Here is a 13,005-nt window from a genome sequence, read left to right on the forward strand (position 1 = left end):
TCTACCAAATGCCTGCAAATTAGGTTTTCCAGCCTGGGTGGTAGGAATAGAAATTATTCCTGGCCTTCTGCACCATCTAATCCTTTCAGAGCGGTACTTTTTCTGGCCTCAGGTAATTTCCTCGCATACATGTGCAGATTGGTACTCTGCTGATTCTTTTTTTTTTTTTAACAGAGTCAACAAGATTATTTATTTTCAGAGCAGAGAAGAAGAGAGTGTTAAAGGTTTGCATGTTTGTTTATAATTACAAGTTTACATTGCTCCAACAGAGCAGCCGCGTTGCTATGTTCTAATTCTTAGCCATTAATTCCTACAAAAATAAACCTAAGCTTTTACAGTAACTTAATCGACACAGAACTAAAACCGTTCCGCCTACTTAAAGGGATTTAGTTACCAAGGCACTTATGCTCACCACAATGCCCTGTCAGAGGGACGCACGCTTCTACTGAAGGTCTGATCCCTTTGCTCATGCCACAAATTTATATTCCCCACCCACCAGTAAAACAAAAACACAGAACTATTTACAATGGAGAGGAAATATGTTCTCGGTCAACCGACCTTGCAAAAAAAAACAAAAACGACTGGCTCATTTCCAAGTGGATGAGACACCGAACAGTGTTCGGCCAGAGTCCAACGCTGACTGGCCTGGGTCAGGGACTGGCAGGGAGAGGGCAGGAGGGAGAGGGACGCCGCAGAGGAGCTCGTCCTGGGCGCTCACCCCCAGCCTGGATTCCTACGGAAGCCACACTCCAAGTGACAGCTCCCAGCTCCCTCCCGTTCAGGGCCCCATCCTACGCCTCCAGCACCCCCGACCCCGCCCTCTACCTTGAGGTCAGGGTCGTCTGGTTTGCTTCTACAACATGATCGTGGGACACCCCACTTTCCATGCCCCCATGCCGGCCATGCCTGGCTCCTAGGCCCCGCCTGTGGCAGTGGGTACCAGGCCAGCAGCACCAGAGGCCGCTTGGATTACAGAGATGCGATTGGCTGCCACATTTGCCAAATGGGACTTGGTTCCACGTTAAAAATCCAAAGCTGTCCAAAAAAGGTCACAAAGTGAGGATCACGCTTTCGCTCTAGAAACCTTTCTGCAAAGTACCAAAACCTGAGAGTCGGGCTGTGCACAAATAAAAAGGAAAAATAGGCCAAGACACCTCAAAGAGGTTTCCCATATACGCGTCCCCCCAAAAAAGTGGTTGTAACTCAGACCACGTCCAAGTTCAGTTCAGTCCAAAACATAAGCAGTAGCATGGGAATTTTCCAAACTCAGTAAACAAAGTGACCCACGACTCCCGCAGTAAGTGCAGCGTTTTCCAGCATCCTCGTAGACACAGTCTGGCGTCTGTGCCGCTTCAGCAAGAGCCTTCAGCTGCCTCCTTACACCCGGCCAGTCCCAGCTCTTTGGAAGTCGGGTTACGACGGGTTGCACCGTTGCCCCTGCCCCCTCGAAATTCACCCCGGAAACTACGGCCACAAAGAAACCTTCCCGACACCCTGAAGGTCTCATTGTTGAGCCTCCTCTCTTCAGCCCACGTCGTCCGCCTGGAACTGGTCTTGAACTCGGAGGAAATGTTGTCAAAGAAGGACTTGGATTTGTCATCGTAGCAGTTGGGCCCCAGGTGGTCCTCCTCAGGCAGGCGCCTCGTCACTCTGGGTCACCACCGCCAGGTCCTTCTCCTCCCCTTTCTCAGCTTTGTCGTCTTTAAAATTCAGTTTCTTCTTAAATTCTTTGTCCAGCTCCTCTCGGTTGAACTGGGCATTTGCACTCTCAAAGTCAAAGTCGCCTTCAAACTTGATTGTGTTTTCCTTGACGGTAGTTGGACGGCTTTGCCCTCTGGACCCATTCCTTGTTCGTCTGTCCCCCGACCGCCTCCTCTGAGGTCTTCTGTTCTCATCATTCACCTGCCCTTGAGTCTGCCCAGCTGCCGGCTGAGCTACATCGCTGGCAGCCTTGCTGCTTGGGGGGGCTGGGCACCCGTTGAGCTGCATCCCCGCGGTGCCCTTGCCAGGTAACAGCTTTTCGGTGTTCAGGTTATCAAGAGAACCAGTCTGGACAGCCTCTGCTCCACCATGGGGCTCTTGCTGACTGAGACAGCCGGAAAGCCAGCTCCTAAACCCAAGGAAGCGGTAGGCTGCTGGCTGAGCAGGGAGCTGGCGGCCAGCTGGCTGTAGGGCGGCATCCCTCGGAAGGGGCTGGAAGGCACATGTGGCTGGAAGGAGGAGGCCGGGCCCAGGGAAGACTGAACAATAGCAGGGAGCGCGTGCTGAGCTTTCGGAGGTTCGCACACAGTAATGTCTTTTTTTTTTTTGGTACGCGGGCCTCTCACTGTTGTGGCCTCCCCCGTTGAGGAGCACAGGCTCAGCGGCCATGGCTCATGGGCCCAGCCGCTCCGCAGCATGTGGGATCTTCCCGGACCGGGGCACGAACCCACGTCCCCTGCATCGGCAGGCGGACTCTCAACCACTGCGCCACCAGGGAAGCCCCACAGTAATGTCTTTGATGTCACTTCCCCAGAAGATGATGTACTCATAAACTTCCTCTCTAGGGGGGTGCAGGCCTATCTGTGGGACGGTCTTCAGTACCAAAGGACCTCACTTGGGCGACGGCACGCAGCCCTCTGCTGATTCTTAAAGGGGGCCTTCCGCAGATCTGACGTTCTCTCTTGCTCCAGCTCCCTCTCCTCTGGCATCCTTTCTGTGAACTGTAGCCACCTTGGTCTCCCTTGGCTCTCAGCTCCATCACACCCATTCAGGAAGTTGGCGAACTCTCCCTGGATCCCCCTTCCCCAGGGAACTGGCTGGACACCCTCCCATGGCCTGAAAATTCTCTCAGTTGGTGACCAAGAGCATTCATAAGGTCCACCTCATTTGTTTTCCTCTCAGGGACCACTGTCCTTCACTGGCTGATGTCCAGTATTTTAAAACCTCTGGTTTCATGTATTTTATGGAGTGCTTTTCCTTGTTGTCTCTGGTGAGAAAGAAAATCCAGGCCCAGTGACTCAGTCTTGGCTGGCAGCAGAATTCTGCCGCATAGTTTCTGAAGTTCGCAGATATTACCCTCTGCCATGAACATGCCACAAATTCTTTACACATCTCAAAAAAATTTGGGGTTGGAAACATTTTTGAAATATTTATAAAACAAAAGCCAGAATTAATAAATGTCAGACAAGACCAAGAATTTTGAGGAAGGAAGTAGACTGTGAATGATGTCAAGCAAAACACAACCTGGCAACTGCCAGGTTCTAGACGCACAGAGACCAGTCGGGAGGCACCAGAAAAACTCCCCAGGTTGTGAAGCAAGGAAGGAGGATAGGAAGGGAAGAGAAGAGGAAAGGAGAGAGGGAAGGAGGGAGAGAAGGAGGGAGACCTCTGAATCCACTATCTCCAGTCTTGCCAAAGCCAAGAATGCTGAAGGAAGAATTATTATCCATCATGATCACTTGAATACAGGCATCAGGAGGGAGGCGTTGAGAAGAAATTGTAAGAATGTTGAAAAAAGATGTTTAAAGAGAAAAAGATATTCTACATTAGTGGTCCTCAAAGGTCCCTGAGACCCTTCCAAGGGGTCCATAAGGTCAAAACTACTTTGATACTAATTCAAAGATGATCTGTGCCTTTTCCACACAAATTCTCTCGCAAAAAGCTACATGATGTATAATACCTCAAAGACTGAATGCAGATGCAGACATGAGAATTCATCTGTCTCCTGTTGAGCCAGATATAAAGAGATTTCCAGAACAATGTAAACAATGTAAAATAATACCAGAAAAAAGTCTATTTTTTCTATTTGTTTTAAAAATCTAATCTTTTTTTTTTTTTTTTTTGCGGTACGCGGGCCTCTCACTGCTGTGGCCTCTCCCGTTGCGGAGCACAGGCTCCAGACGCACAGGCTCAGTGGCCATGGCTCACGGGCCCAGCCGCTCCGCGGCATGTGGGATCTTCCCGGACCAGGGCACGAACCCATGTCCCCCGCGTCGGCAGGCGGACTCCCAACCACTGCGTCACCAGGGAAGCCCAAAAATCTAATTATTTTATAAAAGAGATGTTACTTATGTTAACAGGTAATAAGTTATTATTTTTGAATGATCAATAAAAATTCATTTTAAAATTTGTGTTCACTTCTAACACTGTCAATATCAATAGTTAACCCACGTAAATAAATCTCTGTAGAGTTCTCAATAATTTTGAAGAGTGAAAGGGGTCCTTAAATCAAAAGTTGAGAACTTCTGTTCTACCTAAAGCTTGGGCAGCCCTATGGAGACCACCATGTAGTTCAGGGAAGCATCTTCCCGGGAGCAAGGACCAAGGGCAGATCAAGAGGTCAGAAGGGAGAATCACCCCCGCACCAGCTGCTTCACCTGTTACCCAGACTTTGAAATGATATTTCACTGAAGAGCAGCCCCTCTAAGCCTCACCCATGAGGAACCGTGCCCTCGCTCACCACCGCGACCTGAGCTGCTCTCTTAGGTTACACAAGTCCCACCCTGAGTTTCTCAAAGGCTATGCAAAACAGCCAGCGCCATTTACAGTTTACTTCACTACCGTGTCCCTAACTGTTCCTCTGACCCAAGCCTAGTGACGATCCTTCATGTAGGAAGGAAATGTACAAGCAGTAAGCACCTATTACACGTCCGACAGTAAGTTAGATGCTTTAATAGGACACCCATCGAATGCTCACCATGCTGTGAGCGGCATCACTATCCCCTTATTTCATAGACAGAATCAGACATTCTAGGGAGCTTAAGGAACTCACCCAACTGCAAAATAACCAAATGAACTGGAGCTCAGGTCACTCTCCAAAACTGTTGGTCTTTCCCATCCACACTGCTGCCCTTTACTGCTCCAACATTTGTCACCGTTGTGGTGATGTTGTGTGTGAAGTTAAAAACTCCCTAAAATAGGTAGCAGCTGGGAGATCTGCTTTCCAGAACAAAAGGAGTATAGCCTGGTGGTTCGGAGTGTAGACATTGGTGGTTCTGAGCTCCACCATATCCAAGCTGTGTGTGGCTGAGCCAGTCATAGCTTCTCTGTGTCTGTTTCCTTGATGGTAAAATGATGTTATAAACAGTCTCCACTTTACTGAGCTGTGTGTGAGGACTGAATGAGTTAATATGTAAAAAGCATTTAAACACTGTCTGACACATACATAGTCAACAGTACAGAGGATCATTATTTGTCATACACACTTGGGTAACTCGCTCAGCCTCCTTGAATCTGTGGAAAGGGTATAACATTCCTGCCCTGATAACCACAGAGTTACTGAGAGACTTACAGGTAATGAATATGCCTGAGAGTGTTTTTAACCGAATATTATACAAATAAGCAAATATTACTGAAGCATTATTATCCATAAACTCCTAATGTGATATTTTGGGATAGGGATATTTCTGGTAAAGGGTGGGTCAATATTTCTGGCAAAAAGACTATATACACTAGTATATACACCACAGCTGATAAGGCCCTCATTCCAAAGACACCAATCAAAACCACATCTAAGAAGCAGGGTTTTTCTGCACAAATACTCCAGTCTAAAGTCATCAGGTGTGAGATGTACAAACAGCTTGGTCTCCATGGGATAGGACGGTGAATTTAGTCCATATCACGAAGAACTCTAAGGAACCGAAATCTAAACAGTACTCCAAGACTGCGAAGGGCTTCAGGGAAACAAAACGTTGGTTTGCAACCAGAAGTTTCTCAACATCCCTTACGCAAACCCAGAAATGTAATTATTGCCATGCTAAAGTGGTTCTGTTTCTCTTCATTTCTCATTGTTAAAAAACTTTACCCAAACTTGAATCATTTCCTGTCTTAACAACTGCAATCTCTCTTTCCCGTTCTTCCTACACAACTAAACTCCCAATCACCACTGTCAAAGAAATTCCCCTCCTCATTGCCAAATAGATATCCCAAGCCATAAGATGTCACGTGCACACGTGTGCACACACACACACACACAGGCACACGCATGCACGCACGTTCCTACCCTACTGAAGTCCCTACTGGTGCTCCACAGCATGTCACCATCTAACTTACTGTACATATTCGTCATGATCTTGTTTATTAACCATCTACTTGTACTTCTACTTCTACTAGTATGTGGTCTGTTTTATTCACTGTCGTACTATCATTATCTAGAAGAAAGCCTGATATGTAGTAGATGCATTTTGCATTATGTAAGATGAATAAATGAACCAATCATTTAACTCTGCACTTTGAAAACTCTTGTGCTTGATTTCAGTATTTTTCATCCCTTCCACTTAACAACACTTTGTCTTGCTTGTCCAGCTCTTTTTCACAGCCCTGATAGGACTCTTCAGCTCTCTTTGTTTTGTCTCACCGGGCACTGTCCATGAATGTACAGGTCTTGAGTTTTAGGACAACTTTTCTGTATTGGATCCTTCTAAAGGTAGCTGGGGAGCTGACTCAGCCAATGGGACTTCAAAGGATGGAGACCTGGAGCAAAGTGTTTCTCACCCTTGATTCAGTGGGGGAATGAGCAGAGCAGAGAAAGCTGAAGTCTGAATCACCATCTCCAGGGCTGCTGCAGGCAAAGGCCCAGAGGAGGAATGTGTGCATCAGACCAGCTGCTCCAATCCTGGCTTGCCTCCTGGGCTGACAAGTGGGCTGGGAAGAGAAGTGACTCTCTTGATGCTATTTACTGAAGCATGGCACCTTCAAGCCCAGGCTGGGCAGCCACTGACCCCAGATATGGGAAGGGGACCCCATGAATAAGAGCGAGGGATACCTGGGTCAGGAGGTGCCAAACCTGGCTGTGCACCAGAGTCTCCTGGACATTCTAGAGTCCTGCCTCCTGAGTGGAATCTCTACAGGTGGTGCCTGGTTATCTGTATGTCTTAAGAGCTACCAACTGCTCCCCAGACCAACCCTTGGTAACCAGCAAGCCGAGAAGACCACTAAGGACCCTTCCAAGCCATGACTACGAGACTCTGAGACCTCCAGAGAGGTAGGACATGGCCCAGGGGAGTTTTAAGTGGAGGTGGAGGTACTTTGGTTGGCCTGTGTTGGGGAGGGTGCCTTGTTTAGTGGACAGAAGCTGGGGCTTCTAGAGGTTCTGCAACACCCAGGACATCACTGCACAACAAACTGCCCCCCATCCTACCAACTTTTCAAACATCCCACACAACCTGAATGTAGGTAGAATCCGAGCCTGGAACCTAACTCTGTTTTTCATAGAAACAGGAAGTATTTTTGTGCAGTTTTACTACCTACTGAATTTTGCAGAAATGCAGTTGCCATGAAAATTGAGGGGAAGTAGAACTTTTCTTCCTGAAATTAAAAAAAATATTTTTCATCATGGGAAAAGTCACTGATGGCCCCGCCACGCATGAGATCTGAAGCTCCAGAGAGGGACAGACTATCTCCATCTGGCTTTGCGGCTACCACCTTACAGACTTGTCTGTGCGTATCTGCACACCTGACGGCTTCTGTCTCCCTGTTCAGTGGTGCCCACAAATGTCCATGTTGAACTGAACATGGAATAGCTTTCATTTCTCCTTCACATTATGCTTAGTGTAATATAGTTACGTGTTTAATGTCATGTATAGATAGAATACGTTATCAGTGAATTTCATTATAAGTTTGTAAAGAGAATGTTATAAAATATGCATTAAGGAAAGGAGCATTAAGTCTGTTGAAGCCAAGAACCACTGATCCAAACCTCTTAACTCATCCCTCAAAACAAACCACCAGTCAGCCATAAAAAACGAATGAAATAATGCCATGTTCAGCAATACGGACGGACCTAGAGATTACCGTACTAAGTAGGCCAAAGACAAAAATCACGTGATATCATTTATATGTGGAATCTAAAAAACTTGATACAAATAAACTTATTTACCAAACAGAAATAGACTCAGACATAGAAAACAAACTCATGGTTTCCAAAGGGGATAGTGGGAAGGGGTGGGGGGATAAATTAGGAGGTTGGGATTCACATCATTGTGTATACGTAAAGTATTGATATACTTCATAAGGATTTCCCCCAGCCTTTTCATTTGCCATTAACATTTATGGTATCTTCTGCTCTGATTTACTCAAATTTGTTTTAAGCCTAGCATTCTGGGAATACGTCATTATGAAAAAGCTAAATGCATTTATGAGAAAACTCAGCTTGCTTCTCAAAGTGGGGCTGATGATGCTTTTCCCAATAAGATATAAATACAATTTTACATATAATAAGAATAGCACGGCATTGGAATGTCTGAGGTTAAATATCTTTGACTGATGAAATTTGGCGTTTTACTAGGTTATCTTCTGAATCAACACACCTTGGATTGGAATGCAGTGTCACCTTAAGGAAACAGACTGAATGTACTCGAATACTTAACTCAAGGCCGCATTCAGCCTTGCTCCATTTATATAATGTCTTTGGGTTGGTGTCTAGTCAGTGTACACCTATTTCTCAGGAAAGGGAACCAACTTCCCTGTTCCGCCACTTCCTGTCTATAGATGTGGCCCTAGGGATGAAGGGATGATACCCTGGGCCATGGCTGGCTGGGCCAAGAGCGTTTGCTAGGCCCAAAGCTAGAGCATTCACTTTCTCTCTCCCCAGAACTTTGCATCCAACCTGAAACACACATCCTATGAGTCTCGGTTGGAGTCAACACAAAGAAGGTGCTATTCTGCTTAGAAATTCATCTGGGACACGCGGGGCAGCTATGTTTTCCTCTATATGAACCAGAGATGCAAAGAAAGGCAGTTTTCATAGAAAGAGAGAAGCAAGAAATGGAGATAAGAAGAGAGAAAGACCCCTCAGGCTCTGCCGGGCAACCTCCCAGGCTGTTGCGGAAGCTAGGTGGCACCCCTGAAGGTTGGCTACAATTTCTCTTTTTTTTTGCTTGAGCAAAGGCAGCTCATTTCAACAAGCTCATGGTTCTTGCCATTGCCAAGTCCTATCGCTTGTTATCACCAACATCTACCTGAGTGCATCTCACTCTTCACAGTGAATTTTTTCTCAGATTTGGTTGTTATTACACAGTTTGGTCCCTCTCTACTTCATGTCCACTCATTCATTATTGTGTGTATGTGTGTGTCTGCGTGTGTGAGACAGAGACAGAGAGAGAACTGACATAGAAAGCTCTGACCTAAGTATAGAAGTTTGCCAGGAAAGGCACTGTTTGAGGTTAACCTGTTCCTAAAGAGGACGTCCAGCTAACCCCAAAGTGTCCTGAAAGACGGCCTTCACCTCTGGATCCACTGGGCCCTCGGGCCTGGCTCTCATTGTACAGACTCAGGAAATCAGGCTTTGTGGTGTTTCACACGCATACTGTTCTTGTGAGGCAGATGTGTCAGTCCAGAAAGGAACTCTGACTATTTAGCTTTAAATAAAACCTATAACTTCCAAAGGGACAAGCTATTATTATTTACTGACAGCACGTTTTCTTCTTCCAGGAAGGACACATTGGGAAACCACAATCGCATCAGAAGTGTTCTTAATGACCAAGGAATCAGACAGTAGGCTGGGTCCAGTGTTTAATGGCGTCCGTCTTGGGGACCTTCATCCCCACTCTGCATCAGCACTTCTCAGCGGCTGTGACTGGTGCACAGCACTGTCGCATTTATCCAGGGGTCCGTGCGTCTTACTCCACGGCAGCCCCAGGCTCTTTTTTCTCTTTAGCTGTATTCCAGGATACAGCATGGAAGCCAGCCTATCGCATGAAGGTGGTCTAATGCCATTTATACTGATTAAAAGGGTGATCTTTCTTGAAAGGGAATTATATTTCTTGAAAGTATTAAACAATGTATATTCTTCTGGGTCACCCTTTAATTGTTTCTGGTTGCCTGATAGCTTCCTACCTTTGCAGGAGAGGCATCCATTACCTTGGGGAGAAGAAGACGGAGGCTAGAACGAAGAAGGTACTGCTTGTCTTAAAACTCCAGAGTAGAGTTTAAGGCCATGGCCAGACAATTGCCTATGCCAAGTGTCCTTAATTGTCATAGGTGCAGTAGGAAAGGAAGAAAGAAAATGCTGACAAGTAACTATGACCTATCATCTATTGCAAGATGTATCTTAAAATGTGGTGGAAAATGTGCCAGGCTTTGCCGAGAGACAAGAGGGATTTAATTGGAGCTCCTCAAACTGGGCTTTACTTCTCAAGAGTCAGAGGGGAAGAGTGGACCCACACACCAGAGAGTGAGCTGGGCTGGACTAGAACAGGGAGGGCTTCCACCCAGCCCAGGAGGGCACGGCCTGTGGCCGATGGGAAGAGCCGCAGAAAGAGAAAACGGACGAAGCAAGAGCTGGGCTCTGACGGTCAAGTCTGGAAGCGGGGGTAGAAACCTACGGTCACTGGGCTCGTGGCTTCCTCCCCCGGGGGAGCCTGGGAGGTGGCAACTGCCCCAGAAAGGTGGGCGCAGAGTGAGACCCGGCTTCCAGCCAGGCACAGAAGGATCCCAGAGCCCGGGGGCACCAGCAGAGTGGGAGAAGCGACCAAGAGCTCCTGGGACCAGGAAGCTGGAGTCCAGGAGCCTCACATCTGGTGCAATGGCAAGGCCCACAGCTGTTGGCACCGAGCAGCTTCATGGCCCACACCCAGTGAGACCTGTCACACCACAGCTGACACAGGAGGCCACAGGGACCCAAGGACGGGGGCTACCACCTGACCCGGCAGGATGAGGCAACTCCCCTTGAGGGGGGCAGGCTGGGACCTCTCCACAACCCCTGCAGATGCCACACCAACATAAGGGAGAGGGCCAGTGGCAGCCGGAGGGGTTGCCCTGAAAGGCCAGGTCCTAAGAGTTACTGAGATTTAAAATAAACTCAGTGACGGACATAGTCATGCCTGCCCTGGGCTAAAAACCTTGACCTGGACCGAGTATGCTGGAACTCATTAATCCTGGCATGTATTCATTCAGTAAATATTTACGGAGCACACACTACCTGCCGGGCAATGTTCTAGCTACTTGGGACGGATACGAGAACGAATCACACAGAAGCCCTACCGTGGAGCCTACATTCCGCAGGGGGTGAACCGATAGTACACTGTGACCGTAATAAAGAAGGGACTTCCACGGGATGTGAGACGCGAACCTGGAAAATAAGTGTCTGCCTCAAGGAGTCTGGGCCTGCGAGCAAAACCATGTCCAGGTACACAATATCCATCCCCACCGGCGCCCCTACACTTGTGTATGCCAGCGTCGCCTCCCTCTGAAGGACCCTGAGGACAGAAGGAGGAACACGAGGTAGGCCGTGTCCTCGAGGACCTGACAGCCCAGCCTGTGAGTTTGCACCATGGGCTTCGCGGGGCAGGAACTGTGTCCTTTCCTTCATTTAATAAATGTTTACCGAGCACCCAGTGAAATGCATGCCTGGCGCTGGGCACTCACACAACACACAAGACATTCACAAAGCACACACGGCCTACACAGCACACACAGAAAATACACACATACAGCAGACAATACACCCTCACACAACACACACAGAAAAGTCACACAACATACCACATACGCAAAACCACGCACTCACACAACATACACACGGCAAACACAGTACCTGCCACGCACAACACACGTGCTGACCCAACACACGCATCCAAGTCTCCGTGCTGAAATGTTCTCACGTTTCACATTAAAGCCCCCAGGACAGAGATGCAGGCTGATGGGGCCAAGCAACCAGGCAAAATACGCCCACATGGAGGTGGTGAACGGAACGAAAGCCTCAAGACCTGGGTGGGGTGGGGGTGGGGGGTCCCGGGTAAGACACTTCAGGACAACACTTGGGGGTCCCAAGTTCCCGCAGGCGCCCCCCGCAGGCTCTGAGGAGGGATTTATGACCATGAGAGCTGTTTACAATCAAGAGCTCGGGGTCTGCTCTCATGATGTAATTTCTTTAAGATGCTCTAGACTCTGTTCCTGCAGGGCCGAGAGGACCACCTGGCACCAGGTGTACCTGTGTGTCTCTCAACACCTGGTGCTTCAGTAAAGGTTACAGTCACATTGTGCAACTGTGTCATCGGGGTTTCTGTCCAGAAGTTAGTCTGATGCAGTGAAGTTTAAAACAATAACCTGCCGACAGCATGAAATTTATTTTCTAACTTTCAGCGGATCAAAGGAAGTGCAATTTGGCTTCCATAGTGAATATCCCCGTTTTGCGTGACAGCACAAAGTGTTTTGAGAGGAAAAACCCTCTGTGGTCAAAGGCGTATCTTTGAAGTGCAGTAAGGAGCTTATGTTTTAACTAGATATTCTTGAATGATTGAAGGAAAGTTCCAATCTCACTATGGCACGTAGTTACAGCTTTTACCATTACCCTCTGATAAACGTTTCTTTGGTCCCAGCTGAGCTGTATACTTATTCTGAGCAATTTTAAAAGAATGTGTGTGTGTGTGTGTGTGTGTGTGTGTGTGTGTGTGTATACACATATATACAGTATATATTGTATAGCTTTAAAGGAATATATATATATATATATATATATATATATATATACGTTTCTTTTCTTGATACTTTCCAAACATATTCTTTACCACGATTGTAAGGAAAAACTCCCAGGAGGTAGCAGTGTTAGCACTTTCTCAAGGTCGAATAAATGAGATTAACTCTTGAAGCTCAAGTGCTCAGAGTAAATGTTTTCTGCCCAGCAGTGTCCCCCGCACACAAGCGTTATTTCACACATCCCCAAGGGGCCATACAGACTTGGACAAACATTTAAACAAGCTGCCTCAAGTCCTTTTTGGAACAAGGTGAGATTCACCTAAACAAAGAAAGAAGCAGGGAACATGCCAGGTGAAAGTTAGGATGGAGAATCAAAGGTGGCTCTGTGAGTGCAGAAGTGACAAGTGAAACGTTGACAGCTGTTCAGAGATCTGAGAGTTGGAGGTAACTAACAGAAACATATGCAGGTACTTTACTTTGCTATGTCAACAGGAGAGCTAAGCCACAAATGTGTGTGCCGGGGATGCCGCGAGCAACAGTAGCCCATAGACAGGAGAGGCTCAGGGTGCCTCCAGCTCCACCCATCCCAATGGTGCTTCGTCAGCCTCA

The 13,005-nt window shown here is 47.4% G+C and overlaps 1 protein-coding gene and 1 pseudogene across 5 annotated transcripts in view; both read right to left on the reverse strand.

Moving 5' to 3' along the window:
- Positions 1 to 13,005, reverse strand: part of IL1R1 (interleukin 1 receptor type 1) — an 87,837-nt gene that overhangs the window by 56,376 nt on the left and 18,456 nt on the right. The window lies entirely within an intron of this gene.
- LOC307195891 (protein LSM14 homolog B-like) lies at positions 1,227 to 2,330 on the reverse strand (annotated as a pseudogene). Its single transcript has one exon. The product of its transcript is annotated as a protein LSM14 homolog B-like (transcript).

The sequence above is a fragment of the Stenella coeruleoalba genome (assembly GCF_951394435.1).
Source record: "Stenella coeruleoalba genome assembly, chromosome: 13".
Taxonomy (NCBI): domain Eukaryota; kingdom Metazoa; phylum Chordata; class Mammalia; order Artiodactyla; family Delphinidae; genus Stenella; species Stenella coeruleoalba.